The 20,049-nt window shown below is 48.7% G+C and overlaps 1 long non-coding RNA gene and 2 other non-coding genes across 3 annotated transcripts in view; all 3 read left to right on the forward strand.

The window, feature by feature from the left end:
• Meg3 (maternally expressed 3) overlaps positions 1–14,380 on the forward strand; it is a 32,194-nt gene extending 17,814 nt beyond the window's left edge. Inside the window, 2 exon segments of the long non-coding RNA NR_131064.2 lie at positions 72–157; positions 14,047–14,380. This is a non-coding gene — a long non-coding RNA (maternally expressed 3).
• On the forward strand, positions 6,215–6,290 carry Mir770 (microRNA 770). The gene has a single exon (NR_032296.1). It is a non-coding gene; the product is annotated as a microRNA 770 (primary transcript).
• Positions 14,381–14,630: 250 nt separating the features above from the next.
• Positions 14,631–14,713, forward strand: Mir673 (microRNA 673). The gene has a single exon (NR_032289.1). It is a non-coding gene; the product is annotated as a microRNA 673 (primary transcript).
• Positions 14,714–20,049: the final 5,336 nt, after the last annotated feature.

Below are 20,049 nucleotides of genomic sequence, written 5' to 3' on the forward strand. Positions count from 1 at the left end.
CCAGCCCCCTCCTTGTACCTTCTTTCCTGGGTAGGATTCTACCCTGTGACTGCAAGCTTTCTGATTTTTAGCCAACATCGTCATCACCTGGAATCCTGCGTGGGACCCTGGACACATGGACACAGAGCCTGCCCATAGGACCTTCCAACTGTAAATCGTAAGTGGCTAGAGTACAGTGAGCGTACTTGACGGCTGATTGGGTGGGGGCTCCACCAAAAGTACCCTCTCAGCTGTGCTGCAGCCTGTGCAGATGGGGGTGGCTGGGGGTGGTTTGCCCAGCGAGCCAAGTCAAGGGCTGACCTGGTGCTTGTGTTGTAAGATGGGAGCCTCCATCCGCCTAGTGTTGTCTGTTCAAAAGAATTCTATAGGCAGCTTCAAGTGTGGGACCCCAAAAGAATTTCTCCTTTTTCACTCTTCCAAATGAATGGGCCTTTCATTGCGGACTCTCCCTCTGGCTCTTGTACTGACTAGGATTGGAAGCGCCCTTCTGAGCCGAGGCCTTCAAAGGGCTGAGGAGAAAATGCAGTCCGAGAGACCAGCTCCTCAAATAGGCTTCAAGCCTCCATGACCTGAGCCCACCCCCTGGAAATGTCTGGAAAGCATAATGGGCAGGTTTTCTGTCTTCAAAGTTTCCATCGAAACCTCTTCAAGTTCCTTATTGTTTAGGACTGAGACACTTGGGGACGGTAATGGGGACTTTCTTTTGTATCTGTCTTGAAAGGCCAAAATATTTTTATATTGCTGTAGACAAAGCCACCTATTTACAAATGAACTCTGTTCCGTCGTTTCCCACCAGGAAGGCTGTACTGTGTTTGTATCTCTATGTATGCTGGGGTCTTGAAACAGGTTTCTCATGGGGATGGCCATTCACTGGGGCCCAGAGGGGCAGAAAGGGAAGTGTCTACCCAGCCAAGGGGGTCTGGGGAAGGAGGGGTCTAGTCTCAGATTTGCTCCTTGTATGTCTAGGGTAAACCCTGGGAGAATCTGGTAGTAAAAGAACATATGCTGTGTTTGCACCACATCTGCCATTTGTGTGTGTTTCTGGGCTATAGGTTTGTACACTTTAGAGCTTAACATGGTGGGAGGAAGTAAGAAGGGCCAAGAGGGCACGGGCGCTCTGGTTTTCTTGTCGGGAAGCTGTTTCACTGGTGTGTGTTACATCACATAATGCATGTTTGGCTGGGCAAGTGAAAGCAGCGTGAAGGGGTAGGGAACAAACAGGTACAGAAGGGAAGGAAGCAACTGAGGGGGGAGCACGCAGTCATCGTCCGGTCTCATTGGCGCCTAGTCAGTCGATATGTAAATCAATAAAATGACTAGCTGATAGCTATTGGGTCATCATGAACCTGAGGGTTTTTTTTTTTTTTTAATTGAAGAAGGAATCCTAAAGGACAGAAGGAAGGGGAAGAAGAGTTGTCCAAACCAGCTCTGAGGTTTTCGAGTCCCCTTAATATAAGCAGATAGATGACGGTGGGATCAGAGAGAGAGAAGGAAGCAGGAAAGAGAGAAAACAAACAAGATGCCTAAAATCTAAGCACGTAAGGGGATATGTGAACATGCAAGGAGAACCCAGCTGGGTTAGCATTGGGGTACCCCAGCTCCAAGGGGATGAGAGACAGCAAGTAAGAAAGTGAGAATGCATGAGAAACAATAAAAAGACAGAGAGGAAGAGGGAGAGAGAGAGAAGGGGGAGGGGGAAGAGAGAGAGACAGACAGACAGAGGGAGAGAAACAGAGACAGAGAGACAGAGACACACACAGACAGAGACAGAGACACACACAGACAGAGACATAGAGAGAGACACAGAGAGACTCACAGAGAGAGACACAGACACAGAGACACATACACAGAGAGAGACAAAGAGAGACAGAGACACATACACAGAGAGACAGAGATAGAGAGACATAGAGACAGACATAGAGACAGACACAGACAGACAGAGAGACAGAGACAGAGAGAAAGAGACAGAGATAGAGAGACAGAGAGAGTCATAGAGACAGAGACAGACAGAGAGATACAGAGAGAGACAGAGACAGAGAGATATAGAGAGACAGAGAGAGAAAGAGACAGAGAGATATAGAGAGACACAGAGAGAGAAAGAGACAGAGACAGACAGAGAGACACAGAGAGAGACAGAGACAGAGAAGAGCAGATAGATGAGGAGCTTCAGGGGAGTCTTTAGCTAGGTTTCACAATCTGACCACTTAATTCTACCAGCAGAGGCTTAAACACTAAAAAGAAGGCAAGCCGGCAGAAAGGATGGTAGTTGTGAAAGGCGCAGAGGAGAGAAAGCGATAGGAAGTGCAGTCCTGTGGAGGGATGTTTGCAGGTGACCCGATTTACCAGCCAGTGCAGCTGAGAAAGACAGCCAGGGACACAAAGGAGGAGAAGAAAGGTAATAATAGGCCCACAGATAGGTAGATGAATGTAGCTAGAAGACAGAGCCCTGCTAGGGACAGGATGAGAGGCTGTGTCAGCAGATTGGTTAATTCCCATCTGTGCTTCTGAGATGGACGACGACCCACCCGACCAAGAGACCTTTCAGGCTTCAAGATATCAGGGAGGGCTTCAATGGGGCAGTGGAGGGGAGGCCCATTAATAGCAGATTATGATGTCTCCAATTAGATGCACCTGCCCTCTGGAAGTGTGGAGACCAGTATTGAAATGGAAAGAAAGACTGAATGGAAGCCCCCCGAGAGTAGAATGAGAGAGTAGAATGAATGGATGAGAAAAAAGATTTGCATTCACTCTGGGGGGAGGGTGCTGAGGAGCCCCAGGGTCACCTGATCTCCCGGGAATGAAAGGGCGGGCGAGGGAGTGATAGAAAGTGACAATAAGGTGGGGGAGAGATGAAAAGGGGCGCAGAAGATAATAAGTGAGACAATTAAGTCTAGGAGAGGGGCTTGTTTAACACAACTCATCCATATTAATTCAAAATTGAGGCCCAGGGATGGGCCGGAGCTGGGGCGGGGGTGTGTGTGTGTGTGAAGCCTAGCATGTGCCAAGCTCTGGTTCTATCTCCTCTGCCTTGCAAGACAAACGCAGGAAACCAAATTATAGCCCGGAGGCTGTAAAATGTTGTTGTTGATGATTTGGGGACAAAGAGCTAGATCAGTTGGAAGATAGAGCCGAAGGAAGACGTAGGAAAGATTTAGATGAACACGAGGGGAAACAGCAGCTCATAGATAAGTGTTTAAATGCGGTGAAGACGTATCTGTTGGGTGGGTCAGGCAAGGAAAGAGCAAACACAGAAAAGAAACAAGTTTAGGAGTGGCCCTAGAAGCGGGGACTTGAGTAAATCACCGTGATGCTCAAGCCGTGTAAGGGATAAAAGATGTACAAAAGAGATAAAGGAAGACATACAGAAGAGGGGCAGGACAGACAGACGCTCGAGAAGGCTGAGGGCATAATGAATATACATGGAGACTTGTGCCTGAGAAGGGCATATAGGGATGAGAGACACAGACACACACACACACACACACACACACACACACACACACACACACACACACACACACACAGAGAGAGAGAGAGAGAGAGAGAGAGAGAGAGAGAGAGAGAGAGAAGAGAGAGCGCAGTGAGAATTATGCTTAATTCAAAACCGGGCTCCTGAGATAACTAAATGTCTCCTGAACCCAAGCACCAGCACAGGGGATTAAATAACAAAAGAGCTTCAGGCAGATCCATTTGGAGAAGGCTTGGGACCCTCGGATCATGCTTAATCTAAATCTGTGCACCTGAGGTCCATAAATAAAAGAATAAATATTGAAATAAAAGAGTGACAGAAAGGGTGAATGAGCGCACAGGAACGAATTAGACATGGAAGTGGTCATAGCAGCCTGGAAGGAGTGGCCCATGGGACTTCTGCTCATCTTATCCGGGGCACCTGAGGTCCCGTAGTGAGAAGATGCAGGGAGAAGAGGAGAAGGGAAAGGCGTGAGAGAAAATGCAAGAGAGGGGGAGGAAATGAGAAAGTAGCAAGGAGAGGAAGCGATCTGTGGGTGCCTCGGAAGAGGAACATCCACCAGGATTAATAAGGAGGCTCTCATTAATCCTAAAGATCGATGAGGTAATCCAGACCCAGGTTCTAACGGGGAGGGAGAATGGAGAGAATTAAAAAAAAAAAAAGAGAGAGAGAGAGAGACGCAAAAAAGGAGAGAAGACAATAAAACGAGCAACATGATAAATGGGTAATTAAGAGAGGCTGTCTGGACAGAAACAATAATGAGTTCCCATGCATAGTCCTTAAATAGATAAATACATTATACCTTTCAAAGAATGCGTGAAAAATCGAGGAACACCACGGCCCCCAAACAAGGCTGCACCTTCCATTGCTGTAATAAAATACATGCAGCGGAGGGCCATAAATAACAGTAAATACTTAAATGTAAAAGGTGACCAGACAGAGGGGGAAGATTGCAAGCCCAGATACACGAGGGAGGCGATGTTTGGTTCGCATGTGTAATACAATTATGTTCACAGGAAATTAATAGATTAAAAAAAAAAACCCATCCAAACTAAGGCAGAGGAAAGACGAGGAAGGGAAACGAGATCTGAGAGATGGGGCAGAGACCCGGCTGGGCTCAGGACTCCTCCTTCTATTCTGCTCACTGAGATTGTCAGGGCTGGAGAAGAAAGCGGAGGTCTGGGTGGGTGGGCAGATGGATAGGAAAGGAATTAAAAGCTACATGGGGAAAAGGAAGAGGGATTTATAAAGTGGGGGCTCCAAGAGGTTATGTCTTACTTAAAACTGTGCTGTTGTTGCCCCCCAAAGGAATCAAATCTTAATGCTTTTGTGAAGGAAGAGAAGATGGTTACAATGTAGCAGGAAAAGAGGAGGGGGGGGAGCAGGGAGAGAGGGAGGGGCTTGCATGTGCTAAACGCCCACTGGGATCAGTAACAGATAGCTATTTAACTCCCGAAGGCTGCTTCCACACAGCCTAAATGACTGGGAGCAGCTAGCTGAGATGTCCCTAACCTTGGATCATCACTGACATTTCCTGCTTGCTGGGGGTCCGGGGGCATTTCACTGTCTGTCACATCTTCACTCCATAAACACATCCCTGCATAGTGCTCTATCCATAGGATAGGAGGGAAGGGCTCAGGCCTGGGGCCTGTAGATGGTTCTATGAATAAGGGCGCTATGCCCAGTGAGTACCTTGACTCCTCCCTGGGAAAGGATCCCTTCTGATCCTGATGTGAGGGGGCTTAGCCAGCCAAAGGGCAGGAGGCGGTGAGGGGATAGGAGGCCTTGCCTGCATCATACCATCTTGAGGTGTGACTTACACCCAGGGTCTGGTGCAGACAAAGCCAATGTGACCTGGAAGCCCAGAGGCTCAAGAGCCCCTGGGTGAAGCAAGTATTTTTGTTCATGAAGCTCTCTGAGATCAAGCCTATCTCAGTTCAGAGTACTAGCAAGGGTTATCTCTACATAGGTTTTCATATATGATCCTGGGTCCCAGCTCCTAGACATATATGCCACCTCTGGAACCCGTTTCAAGGCCCCTCTTCCAGAATGTTTAAACCTTGTGTTCTGTAACCAGTAAAATGCGCGTTTGTACTGTGGATTGGAACTGTCTTTTTATTGGCCCTCATGGGCTGCTGGGGGAGACCCGGAGAGTTGTCCTGCTTCTGTCCTGTTTTCTTTCTCTGTTGTGGACAAGATATGTAGGGTTGTGTGTTGTATGCTTGTGTCTGGCCATTAAAAAAAAAAAAAAAAGTCACAGCCTTCTTTGACTTCTCAATTCCTATTGGGGGCACTAAAAACCAAACCAAACCAAACCAAACCAAACCAAAGCAAACCAAACCAAACCAAACCAAACCAAATCAGATTCTTGTTAGGTGCCCAAGCAGGAGGACAGTAGTTTGGCTGGATCCAGGGAGCATGTGCAGACTTGAAAGCAGGGTGGACAGATAGGTTTATAGTAAAGGAGCTTTGGTGAGAGCTCAGTGCGCAGGCTCCGTAGAGAGAAGGCACGGAAGGTTGGGAATGGGTGGGGCTGCTGCTACCCGAGTTGCTGAGGGTCTGAGATACCAGCAAGGAGGAGGGGCCCCTGGAAGAAGCGTTTTTTGAGATGGCTGAAGAAGGAAGATGGGCCCTCCCTACCTCCGCTTCTAGCTTCTAGTTCCTAGCTCTTTAGTGTAGGCCCTGGATAGATGGCCCAGCCTCCGATCGTGGAAGACACAGACTAACCTTGTCAGAAGCCACCTTCTGTGCCCCCAGCACCACGTGTCTGGGCCACGTGAGCAACGCCACGTGGGCCTGACGTGGAGCTGGGGCCGCAGGGGTCTGATGGCCTCCTGTTTCAGAATCTGGGGTTCCAGGCTCTGCCTCGGCGCCTATCATCCTTGGGACATCTGCTGACCTGGCTCCGGAAGATTGTCCACACCAGTCTGAGTGACCGTGTGAGAGGAGGGGGCGGGTGGAGATGCTCAGAAGGAAAAGGCCAGAAGGGTCTTCTTTGCATGGGGGTCGTGTGCAGTTTAGGGAGTCAGGCAAGGTGAGAAGAGGGCAGATGTGGGATCGGGTGAGGAGGAGAATGCTGGGGCTACATGGAAGCTACCAGTGGGAAGATAGTATGAATAGGGCAGCACTGGGGTGTACTCTAGGTAGGCCTCGTCTTAATGTTCATGCCAAGAGATTTGAAGGGGGTGTCAGGGGTTACTTTGGGTCCGTGGGACCTGCTGCTGCCTTGGAGGGCAGGAGGGCTTGGGTAGGTGACTTTGCTGTGTCACCTTGGGAATCAGGAAGGGTAGCTGCAGCGGTTTGGTTTTGAGTCTGCGACTCTTAATCAGATCTGGAATAATACTTGCTATTGTCTCTAGTTCTGGGGTTCTGAGAGTCACTGTAGAATTCCCCAGGACATGTGTGGGGAGGGTGGTCTGCATGTGTTTCCAAGTTGGGGTCCTAGCACCTCCGCCTGCTCAGGGCTCTTAGCCATATTTGTTCGTTTCTTTCAACATTGTAAAAAGAAGGCAAATTTTATCTTTTGATTGACACGCATATGCAAAACACAACGTCCTTTCTTTGATAATACTGGGACCCACAGCTCTCCCTGGCTCCCCCTGCAACTTTCAACCCATCTGAGGGGCAGGTGGGCCAAAGGCCCTGGTGTTTCCTGAGATGAAGTTGTCAATGTAAAGATCTGTAACTCAGAGCAGGGGGAAACCACACCCTCAACGCCTTCATGGGCCACATCTTTCTCTCTGCCTTCTAAGTTCTTGTCTTATGAGTGCAGTTTTTTTTTTATTCCCATGTAACGAGCATCACTTTTTATTTTTAAATCCCCATCAGCGTTGTTTACTTTTCTGTTGTTTTCTGTCTGTCGCAGTGAGCATCCCATTGTCCATGTTTTCTTTACTCCATGGTCTCTCTCACCTGCTTGGGTTCCACCGAATGGCTATGACATCATGATCTACCCATCTGACTGTTGCTGGTGCATGATCGTCTCCTTTTTTTTTTTTTTTTTTTAACATTACCGATGACATCACAACTAATGGCTTTGCACAACCAGCTTTCCCAGCATCCCCTACATCTAGCTCTTGCCATGGCCCTCTTCTTTCACGTTGCTTCTTTCTGCTAGACTGTGAGCCCACTCAGGGTGAGGAGCTTGTGGAACTGGCTTGTGTCTTTCTTGTAGGGTGTATATGAATGTTGATTGGGTATGTGTGGAAGGGTGGATAGGTGTGAATGACAGCGAATGCAAGATTGGTAGGCAGATGAGAGGATAGATGAGTGGATTAGTGAACGAATGGCTGGGTGAGTGGATGGATGGATTCTCTGTGGATGTGAGCTTCTTGGATGAAAGGGTAAGGGGGTTGTTTGAATGGCTGTTGGTTGAGTTAAGAAAGCTTACAGTATTTTTATCTTGTCTAGTGATGTATTAGCATTTAAGGTGATGTATTAGTATTTAAGATATCTGCTGGCTTCCCCCCGCCCAACTCCTGTTAAGAAATGCTCTCGTGTGTAAAACTTGTTCAAATTACTAATGAAGGCTGAATATGTTCTACCCATGTTTGTTAACAAATTGTATCTTATCTTCTGTGAACTGTTTGTCCAAGTCCAGTGGATCATGGCTTTTTAAGGATCTTGGTTGAGGGTTAGACATTTGCAGGGTGGTATGGGAGGCCCAGCTGACTTCCAGGTAGTTTGACATTAGAATTTACTTACCCTGGGAAATAGGGATGATGATATCTTTGCACCAGCAGGTAGAGAACATTTTAGGCCTATGTCTGGGTTCCCTCCTCTATAGCTTACGAATTCTGACCTGTCCCCTGTATCTATTGTGGCGTGGCCATTCTCCATCTTGTCTTCCTGAGTGATGGATTATATATCTAACTCCTGGGAGTGTAGACTCTAGAGCCAGTTCTTACAGGAACTGGCCTCTTAGTGTTCTCTCATCTGTCTTCACACATCCCCTAGCTCTGCCCTGCCCTTGTACCTCAGTGGCAGTTGTGGACTTTTCAGGGAATGAATGGGAAATTTAGTTCAGGACTGATGGGACCCCCCTCAGGTTTAGTCCTAGGAGCAAGGCCATTCTCTGGTCTCTGCTCTTCCCCTCACAACCTCCTCACAGGGCAGTTACTGCTTGTACTCCAGGAGAGCTCACCCTGCCTTCCAGAACACCCTCCCACCACTCTACTATAGCACTTAGCGTGTCTGCCTGTGTTCAGCCTTCTCACCCCATGCTTATCTGGACATTGAAGCTTGGAAAACCAGTGGTGACTTCAACATGACTTTGATTCATCTACTCATCCACCTAGCTATCCATCTAGTCATCTGTCAACCCATCCATCCATCCATCCATCTATCCATCCATCCATCCATCCATCCATCCATCCATCCATCCAACCATCCATCCATGCATTGGGCGTCCATCACTTGACCTGGTGCTTTGGGCCTCCCCTCTCCTGAAAGCCAACCCCTTCACCTTGGGCAAGCTGTATGACACCATGGGCTGTGGTCATGAAGCAAGGTCCCCTTTCGTAGCCTCCACCTCCTAGGTCATGGCTCTGAGCACGTCCCAGCTGGACCCCATCACCACAGCTTTTCCTCCATGAGGCTTCTCACACCCCTCTATTGTGATCCAGGAGGGTCAGGTTCCCAGAGTACCCTGGGGCCAACCCCTCTCACCATAGCAGAGCTGCCTCCCCAGGCTTCACCCTGCCTGGTGCATGGTCCCTGTCATGAGCTTTGCCTTCAGCCTTGCAGCTTCCTCAACCAGATGGTAGTGGCTGTAACTCACGTGCTCATTCCTTCACACCTTCATCCATTCTCTTACAGTCAGCAAGCATCTTAAAAAAATAGCTAGTGCTATACTAGAGCCGGCTCACAAGGGCTCATTGCACCACTGCCCTTTGAAAGAAGAGATGGGGACATTTGTAAAGAAGCTGTGTTTGTGTGGCCAATAAGATGAGCTTTTTGATTTCAATTCAAACTTCAGGCCTGAGTTATAGTGCAAGCTTGATTACTCTCTCCGATTTTGTTCCTCGCAGAACTAGGTTGATTAGTAATCAGCAAACTGTGTTCCCTGGGTGCTCAGAAATCATAGCCCAAATCCTTAAGAGGCCCAAATGGGGAGTGGACTAAGCATTAGGCAGCTGGCTCTGGCTGCGAGCAGGCTTTCAAGGCTGCGAGACACCCTGTTCTTCGACAAGCATGATCTGAGAGTCATTCTGGCCACTTTGGAGCTCAGCTAATGCCTGGCTCCCTTTTAGAGAAAATTGCAGGAGACGGTTGCTTGTACAGGTGACAAGGATCACGTCCCAGTGTCCTGTCTGAATAATCCATTCGCAGACCCAGGCAAGCAAGGCACTTGGCACTTTGCAAACCCCGAGCTCAACCCTATGCATTTGATGGGGTCCCAGGCTAGTTAGGCTTCCCTCTAGTTTTCTACTGTGAAAGGGAAGAGGCCCAGGTCCCTTCTGAATTCTCTTCCCACTGGAAACAGTAGGGGTTGGCAAGGCCAGGACCTGGAGCTGGACAAATTGTGTACTAGATCTTATCTAAGAGCTTGAGTGTATGTTTTGTGATGGGGACCGTGATGCCCACCTCTCAGGGCTGTTGTGAGGATTGGTGTAACTGGACACTTCTGACTGTGACTGGAGAAGGCAGTGTATGTGTCCCTGGGGGGTGTGCCAGAGCATTGGGAACCCTAGGTCTGGTGTGGGAGGTGGCCTTTCTTGGGTATGATGGGGAATAGTTTGCATATGTTAAATTTATGTATTTTCATATAAAGTAGGGACTCTTGGTAGTACCTCTGTCTTCTGCCCCCCTCCCTTGGACACATTCACACCTACCTCTAGGAGAGATTGGGGATACCTTTAGCTCTCTGACCGAGGACCAAGCCTCTGACTCAGACCTGTATATGGCACCAAGTTACAACCCTTTCCAAAAGGCTCTTCCCAGGGGAGCACTTGGCATTTTCTGGCAGACCCCATTATCCCTTTCCCAATGCCCTCTCTCTGACTTTGAGCATCAGGCCAGACTGCCTGAGATCTGGTGCCTGCCACAGTGCCTGGCCAGGGGTGAGGCTTTGGTTACCTTCTGTTGTATTTGTGTGGATAGATGGGCAGCTAACAATTGTAACAGGTCCTAGGGTCAGATGTGGATGGTCTCATACAGTGGCTTCTAATGGAGAATGTATCTGAACCCATATCAAATCACCTCACTGTATTTTTCTCTTCCCTAACCTGTTAACTAGCCATTGTTGTAGGGGGCTTTTGCACAGTGCCTCACTGTCTCACATGCTAAGTAAAGGAACTCCTGCTTTCTGCCGAGAGTCTGTTTCTTTTTGGGACTCACCCAGGTGTGATCCGATAGGGCCACTAAACTGTCTCTCTGCCCCTCTGACCCATAGTCTTCTTCTCTCTCAGGTGTGTGTCCCTGGCAAGCCTACCTCACAGGGTTGTTGTGAGGGCCAAGGGCTGTAACAGTATGATGTACCATGCTGGCTGTCACCAGGGATGGTACCGCGATGGGGTTGGCCCGGGATCACAACCTGTGCCTTTATTCGTGGTCACTGGATAAAGAGTCACTGTGGACACTGAGGTTGCCTCTCCAGCAGTTGATGTGGTGTGCCAAGCTGGCTGAGAGTGACTGGCTGTGTTGTCCTGGCTAAATGCTTCTGGGGTTTGTGCATGTCAGCGTCTCTGACCCTCCCTTTCCTTCCATCATGGCGGCTGATGCTGCTGGTTATGTGAAGGCCAAAGCTGGCTGGGCCACTGTGCTTTGGGGTCTTATAAAGGGTGGTTTCTGCTGGGAGGTGCTTCTTCAAGCTTGTGTTTCTGTGTGTGTGATGCGTGTGCATATGTGACCCCTGGGCCAGTGCCAAGAACCAAGGGTCAATACAGGGGCTTCCGAATAATGAATGGCATCTTTGAGATCTTTCTTATGCCTCTCTCCAGTTTTAGCTGGTAGGCCTGGATGGTCATTCTCCTTACCACCCCCCTTTTCTCCCCCTGCCAGGAGATGAGAGAAATTACCTTTCCCTATACCCAGTTCTGCTTTGGACTGAGCTTAGGTCTCTCACACTTGACTGCTGTGGTCCCATTCTGTTGATAGGTAGACTGAGAGCTGGGGACAATATTCACATTCCTATGTGAATAACTCTTTGCACTCCACCAAAACAACACCTCAGCAAGCCAAGTTTCTTAGGCTCACCCCTGCCTCACCCTGGGGGGCACTCACAATGGTCTCCACTCTACTTTATGTCCCACTGTCCACCCAGTTTCCTGGCAGGATAAGACATGAAGGGAGGAGTAAGGAGGCTATGTCCTTCCAGGTCTCCCAGTTCCATGGTGGCCTAGTCAAGGTCTGGTGGGATCCTGGCTTGTTTTCTCCGAGGGTCTTTCCATGACATTGACTTCCATCCCTGGTCCTCATCCTGTGTATCTGGGAGAGTAGCATTTTATGTTCCCACTCTGGCTCCATGCCCACTCCACAGAAGCCCCGCCCACTCCACAGAAGCCCCGCCCACTCCAAGAAGCCCTGCCCCTCTCAGTTCCTTGTGCTGCCTCTGTCTTTCAAAGCCCTGGTGTCTTAGCCCTAGATGCCCTTAGACCCTTGGTGTTGTCACTGTGTCCTTGGGTTCAGGAGCCTGTGTTTTCATTGTTCCCCCTGGCCGCCATGTCTTTGCCTTATCGAACCTCACTACCTAGATCCTGATTCTGCCTTCCTTGGGCTGTGTTAAAGGCCTGCTATGTGGCTGCTATTGTTCATCCCCTGTTTTTGACAACTCATTGGAAGCTTTGCTTCTGTGCTCTGGAGTCCCATGGTAGGCACGTGTGGATAGGGCCCTTTGCTTAGGTAATTTTGACTCTGTCTAGATGGCCCTTGGGCTGCTTGCAGGCCAGGTTTATGGGTGCCTGTTAGGTAGCTTGTGTCCCTTGGAAGTAACAGGGGTCTGGCAAATAGAGAACGCCTAGATGTTGGCTAAGCTGTTGTACTTAAACTCCAAGCGCTAGGCACGCTCCAACTCAGTGACACCCTGCCTTTTGTAGTAGTGGGTGCCTGGTACTTGCCCAATGACAGGAAGTCAGGAAGGCTAAGTGGATGTGGATAGGTGGACGAGTGGGAGGTCTTTCTGTGAGGGGGTCTTGTCCACAAAGGCTGCAGAACCCCTGAGGGCTTTCCCTGGGATCTAGTCAGTTGCAAGAGGGTCCTTCCTGGTAGAAACCCTGCTTTGGAGATATTTTTGCCTAGGATCAGACTTTTTGAGGGCTCAAATGTCCTCATTGATACTTCTGGCCTGAGTGATGCTGTAAAGGAGATGTTTGACAATCTCCCAATACTAAGGAGGACTTGGCTGTGCCGATATTATCTCTGAGGCCCCTCTCTGGGTGAAAGGAGGTTATTTTGCCCCCCCCACCCCCAGCCTTTGTCCTCACCATTGGTGACAATCAGCATTGCCTTATAAGTGACTTGTGAGGTTTGGGTACAGCCTTGAGCACCTGGCAGACTGGGGATAGAGGAGATTAGACCCCAGACCTTGGATTCTTAATTTTTAGAGTGTTCCGTGGTCACATGGGTGGGGAGGGGTCCCAAGGGTCTTGCCCATTTGGGCTTCAGACCTGCTTTATTCATTTATTTATTTTTTTGTTTTTGTTTTTTTTTTCCCAACTGAACCTTGAACAGCTTACCTGACCCACCCCCAGCCTCAGTTTCCCTTCCTGCAAAAACAAAAAAAGGTGTCAACCATCCTTTGGTGGCTCCTGAGAATCAAGGTCTGGGTTCTGATCCATCCTAACCCCTTTCTGACCGTGTGGCCTTGGCTGTTTGCCCTATCCTAGAAATAGTCAAACCCACCTGGTCCACCTGGTTTGATTGGGGCATTCAGTGAGATTTGTGTGTGTGTGTGTGTGTGTGTGTGTGTGTGTGAGAGAGAGAGAGAGAGAGAGAGAGAGAGAGAGAGAGAGAGAGAGAGAAAATGAGTGGTTTGTTGCTTGGAATGCAGGTGCTCTTGTCTGCTAACTCATACTGGCTGTTGTGGAGGTGGCCCTGGGCCCTGGGTACTGATGTACCCTGGTTTCTGAAACTTCAGGTCCATGTGAGACTCGGGCAGAGTGGAGGGCCGGAGGGTAGCACCTACCCAGCTCTTGAGGGACAGAGGTAGAAGGAAGGGCTTGCTTTTGGATGTTAAGATTCAGCAGTTCTGTTGGCAGACTTTGAGGTACAAGTGGTACACTGAGGTACAAGACTAGGAAGAATATTTAGAATATTTAGAAGACCCCTCCAGGAGGGCAAGATCTTCAGGAAACTGTCAAGGTTTAATGGATGGTGATTTGGCTAGAGGTCTTGGGGGGTATGTGTGTGTGAGAAAGATGGAAAATTCTAGAATAGGTTAGTGAGGGCAGGAGCTGGTGGGTAGGTGTTGCCCCACCCCCATGGCTACCCAGAAGTTGGGCCTTTTATATAACTCAGGCTTTCTGAGTATAGGGCTGGGTTGTCCCCTCCAGTTCCTACCCTGCCTGGTGCATGAAAACTCTTATCAGCCATGGGGATGGGGGGCAGATGGTCTTCATCTGCAGCTGTGTCTCTCTCAGCTTCCACAGCCACGGGCACGCCTTGCACACTTCCTCTGGGACAGACATGCTGGACCCAAGACTCTGGATCCTGGCCTCCCCTTGAGTAGAGAGACCCACCTACTGACTGATGAACTGCGCTGACCCTGGGGTCAGGCGTGTGGCCTTGATCCCTGTCCATGGACCCTGAGACTTGGGGGGAAGGCTGTTGAGTCTTCACTGTTGAGTCAACATCTATGAAATGGGCTAAGGTTCCTACCTCACAGGGCTGTTGTGAGGCTCTTGCAATGTGCTTAGAAGCATGGGGCCTGGTGGCTCATGGTGCTTTCAATAAATGTTTCTTGTTTTAACTAAAGTAGTGATGGGTGTGCTACTAATACAAGGGAGGGTGGGTGTCTTGCTGGGGCTTCCTTTTGTAGTGTAGTGGGGCAGAGGAGTTGCCTTAGATTACCTAGTCACCTTTGTGCTACCCTGTGTGTGCTTAAGAGATGGACGTACTGGGGCCTGATGAAGTGCCCGTGTTCGGTGGGTTTAGAAGAACCCAGGATGTCAGTTTCCTTCTGGAAATGAAGCCATGCAAGAACTGTGGGAGGTCTGGCTTTGGAGCCTGAGGGGCTCACAGCTCCGGTCCTTGGAGCTCCAGAGAAAATGTTGCTCCGGGACTGAGTTCTGTGCACCCCCCTTGCCCTCCACATTCCCCGGGGCTATGCCAGGGCCCTAGCTGAGGAGTCATCATGACCCAGATGGGTTGGGCCAACACAGCTTCTACAAAAGTGGTTCCTGAATGGGTCTGAGTGAGTGCTCAGACGATCATGATGCCTGGCATCAGGTATGCTGGTTGAGTTTGGGGAGGTGAACCCTACCCTCATGACTTCTGAGGGGGCTGGGGGGACAGTGAGGCTGCCTGAGCAGCTGAGAGGAGGGAGTTGGGAGCTAGAGGGAGGGGAAATAGAGCTGAGTTTTGGTAGATCCTGGCTCCTCTAGAGCAGATGACATGAACATCATCCCGACAAAGAGGAAGAAGATGGCCCTAATCACCACAGCTACCACATGACTACCACGACCACAGTTACCACGCAACGACCAGCATCTTCTAAGAACACTGCCGCTTTTGCTGCTGCCGCCATTACTTCTACCTCCCCTTCTCTCCCTCCTCTCTCCTCCCTCTTTTCATCCTTTCTCTCCCTCTCCTTCCTCTTCTGACTTCTATTCTTCCTCTGCCTCTTCCTTACTCATCTTTCCTTTTTCTTTTGATTCTTCATCTTCCCTTTTCTTCTCTCCCTTCTCCTTTTCCCTTCCTCTTCCTTCTCTTTCTCCCCCTTTTTGTCTTTTCTCCTTTCCTCACTTCCTCATTCTTGCAGACAAGCACCAGGCAAATGCAACTGCAAGTTCACAGGACCAGCCATTACACCCCCTGCCAAAAGCACCATCTTGAAGAACTGGCCATGACCCACCCTTGGAAACACCAATACCAGCCATGGTGGGGACTCTGGCATGTGTGGTTGATGAGTCGCAGTGCAGACAAGAGTGAGAAGACATGCCTCCGGAAATTGTGTCAAGATTGTCCAAGAGTCCAGAAGAGCCCTTTCTGTGGAGAGCAGAGCCTTCCTATGAAACTCAGGTTTCCAGAGTGAGTGCCCTAATGCTGTTTACCGAAAAGACCTTCACTTCAGCTTCTGATGGAGCCCAAATGTCCAGAAAGACTTTCTTGATATTTCAGAGAAAATACCTCATCTCCAGCTTTCAAACAAGCCTCATCTTTTGTCAGTGTCGCTAAGCGGAGTCCTGTGTTTATAGTCCAGCCTCGTCCCAAGCCCAGCCTCTGGTGAAGTTAAGATACCCAGATTAAGAAGCCTGCTGATGTCCTTAGGCGAGGACATTAACTCCAGTCTCTGACAGACTTTGGACATCCAGAATAAGTTCTTTTTGTATATCAGAGCACAGAGCCCAGCTTTAGCCTCTGATGGACCTCAGGAACCAAGAAGGAGGGACTTCCTTAACATTCTAGAGATGGGACTCTAACTCTAGCTCTTGTGTTAAGCCCTGAAGTCCAGAAAGAAGTAGTTCTTTGACATTCTAGTGCCAAGATCCAGCCTCTAAGAGAACTCTGATGTCTAAAGAAAGTCTTTCATAGTCTAGACCAGTCACCAGTGAAGCTAAACACCTGAAAACTATTAGATTCTCTGGAGCCAGGAATCCATCTCAAGTCTCTCATAAAGCCCAAATGTCCCAGAGAAGTTGACAATATAAAGCCGTATCTCGATGACTTTTGAAGAAGCTCAGAAAAGGAGACCACCTTGGTAGTCTTGATCTAGGACTCTGGCTTGTTTGTCTCCAGGGACGTTTACATGTATAAAAAGAGGGACCTTTCTGATGATTCAGAACTGGGACTCCACCTCCATCCTTTGATGAAAGCTCAAATGTCCAGAAAGAGGGGCCTCTCTGATATTCTAGAGTAGGACCCTCCCTCCAGCCTTTGATGGTGTCCAGATGTCCAGAAAGAGGGGCCTCTCTGATGTTCCAGACCTAGGGCCCTCCCTCCAGCCTTTGATGGTGTCCAGATGTCCAGAAAGAGGGACTTCTCTGATGTTCCAGACCTAAGACTCTAGCTCCAGCCTTTGATGAAGCTCAGATGTTCAGAAAGGGGGGCCTCCATGATGTTCTAGAACCAGGACTCCACCTCTAGCCTTTGATGGTGTCCAGATGTCCAGAAAGAGGGTCTTCCATGATTTCTAGGACCAAGACTTTACCTCCAGCCTTCTATGCCTCCATGTCTCCAGTAAAGCTTAGGTGTCCAGAAAAGAGCATTCTCAATGAATTTATAGAACCAGGACTCTTTCTCCAGCCTTTGATGACGTTCAGATGTTCATAAAGAAGAACTTCCACAATGTACTAAAGCTATGACTCCATCTCCATCCTTTGATGAAAAGGGACTTCCTTCCACTCTGTTCCAGAAGCCTAGCTCCACCTCTAATCTTTGTTGATGTCCAATTATCCAGAAAGAGGGGGCCTTTAGAACAAAGACTGTACTTTTATTCATTGATAAAGCACAGATTCCAGAAGCACAGAAATCTAGAAAGAGGGTCCTCCCTAACACGCTCGAGCTAGAACCCCGGTGCAAGGTTCTGAAACTTAGACACCAGAAGACCGCTTTGTCCTACAACAAGTCTGCATTTCTAATCTCCAGTGCTGATCAGAGGTCCAGAAGTATGGTGTTTTTTTTTTTTTGTCATGTGTTAATTTCAAGAATCCATCCCATTTTCAGTGAAGCTCAGATATCTAGAAATAGAGACTTTCTTCGTTTTCTAGAACTAGAATTTCACTTCAATATCTAATGGAGCTCAGGTGTCCAGAAAGAGAGACTTCCGTGCTGTTCTAAAGATAGAGCTTTGGTGAAGCTCAGATAGGGTCAGCAAGAACAACCTCTTTGATGTTCTCCTAGAGACCCCGTCTGTAGTCTCTAATGAAGTTCAAGTGTCCAGAAAGAGAGACCTTTGTGATTTCTACTTTGGATGATCTGTCCAGAAGAAGGGACCTCATTGGTGTTCTAGAGCTGAAAGTCAAACTCCATTTTTTTTTTTTGAGGAAAAACTTGGATATCTGCAATTAAGAAAAACAAACAAACAAACAAACAAACAAACAAACAAACAAGAACTTGTAGACTATGAGCTTTCCTGGGACAGGGCTGGTGTGTCCAAAGCTTGACCTGAGACTTGAGCGGACAGATGACAATGCTTTTCATGGCATTCAATGACTCTAACGTACGAGAGAGAGAGAGAGAGAGAGAGTGCGTGCTCCAAGTTTTCAGAAGAAATGTGGGAAAGAGACTCCTGATAGCAGAGCCATAAGACTATGATAACTGATGTCATGGGTTGCAGATCAGCACCTTTTGATGATGCCTGCCCAACAGTGGGTAATGCTAACAGCAAAGCACCACTTTACGCTTTTTAGTTGTGCTGGGTTCATGGCTGGACATACACCAACCAGCCTTGACCCCACAGGAATGCCAAGTTGGCTGGAATGTAACCCAACCTAGTTTCTGCGGCTTCGCTCCTCTCCCAGTGCAAGGTGCTAAACACCCACTCACAAGCCTGCTGTCAAGCTGCGACCTTGGGGGCTGGTTAGAAAGGGCTGCCTCCTTCCAGCAATAGAAGTTCATGAATTTGAGGCTGGAGATAGGTCAAGACCACTGTGATAACTATAAAGACTGTAGCAGCCACAAAGGAGACCCCCAAATAACTGGAGGCATGGGCACTGACGTACCAGATGAGGTTATGTTTGGAGCTGAAGGCTTGCTCTGTGCTTCTTGGTAGCATCTTTTGTCCTCTTGGGACATGGTTGACCCCATACTGTCCACTGAGCTTGGGAGATGACAGTTGAATAAATAAGAGAAAAAAAAATAGTGACTTATTCAGAAGCTGTAAGAGCATCACAGAAGGAACCAGGCTGGGGGAGAAAGACTGTAGCCACTTGGAGAAGAGAGCCTTGAATGTCATTCTGGACTTGCCATCTGCGCAGCCTATATACTGGGGGCTTCCAAGAACCTGATCTCATCAGTTACGCTGTTCTGACAAGGTTCCATCTCCCACCATGACTCTTTCTTTAGCTGGCACTAGAGGAAAGGAAGCAGTTAGCAAGAGTTCCTGAGAAAATACCCTGGTGGTGCCACCATCATTTTGGTGACATTGCCTGGACATTCAGTTGAATTTAGACTGTGTACACAAGAACTTCTTTGATGACTAACTGGAATTCTAGACCCTGGAATTGAACAAAAGAGTAAGACCATCTTCGAGGACTGTCTCTGCTCATCGATTCATCTGGCCAAGTTATTTTAGAAGATTTCCAAGAACTAGTGATTGCTGAGTTCCCAGTCGTCTCTACAACAGATTTTGAGGCCAAATCAAAGACTGGTGATGCCGACCGACTCAAGGGATGAAGAATTCGCACACCTTCAGAAATGTCGCTGCTCCTCCACTGCACGCACAAGAAGACTCCAGCAGAATGTGGCGGTGTCAAGAACGACATAGGCTTCCAGATCATCAGGTTCAGCTTCAGCCTTGAGGTAGAGGTGAGAGCTGGGGTATAGCTTCAGTGATGGAAAATTTCCCTAGTATGTGTGAGGTTCTGGGTTCTGTCACCAGCTCTGACCCTCCGAATGAGGGAGAGAGGGTAAGAGTGAAAGAAGAACAGAGTAGTGCTCTTTCTCCCTGTCTGGGTAATCCTGGGTATTTTCCCAGACCCAGTTGCTCCCCGACTCCCCTCCCTCTAGCCTCAGTTTCCCATTACTCAATTTGTTCTTTTTGAGGCTGCTGCAGGCTCACCTGTCTGTGTCCTCTCCATCCACCTGATTCTATAACCTGTAGCATTCAGAATCGAATGGTGTGGTCCAGATGATTAACTCCAAAGGGATGGTTAGCTTCCTGAATGATAGCTACTGGACAGAAGAGACCAGAGGCAGGGAAGTGGATAATGACTCCAGAGAGGAAAATCATAGTCTTTGTCCCTCTTGGGATGAGCTAAGCTGGTCCCAGCTTCCCTAATACTCCCAGCTCAGTGAAAGGGCTTGCAGCTTGGTGATGCTTGGGTCACAGCTTTCTCTAGATGACTGTAATTTTCCTCTTGTCCTCACTGGCAGCTGCTATTACAGAGACTGAGCTGGAGTGTGCCAGGGCGGACAGGCAGGCAGTGAGGCACTCCCCTGCCCCTACCGCATCCCCCAACACATGCCTATTTTCATAGTAGATGCTTCTAACTGATTCTCCTCCCATTCTCACAGGACATGTTGGTCCCAACTCTGGAATCCCTATCTCTCCTATACAGTGTCCTATTTGGTCATGGCGAAGTCTGATATATAGACTTCTAGAAAGCCCCTTAGTGAGTCTGGAACCATTAGTGGCCAGGTGGATGGAGAAGATAGTCAGCAGAAGACAGGTTGGATTCAATAAAGGAGGGAGGTCCCTGACTGCCCTATGAAGACACTGGTTAGAGTCGTGGGATGATGCTAGTATCCTAGACACCCTTGAC

Source organism: Rattus norvegicus, chromosome 6 (genome assembly GCF_036323735.1).
Source record: "Rattus norvegicus strain BN/NHsdMcwi chromosome 6, GRCr8, whole genome shotgun sequence".
In the NCBI taxonomy this organism is placed as follows: Eukaryota; Metazoa; Chordata; class Mammalia; order Rodentia; family Muridae; genus Rattus; species Rattus norvegicus.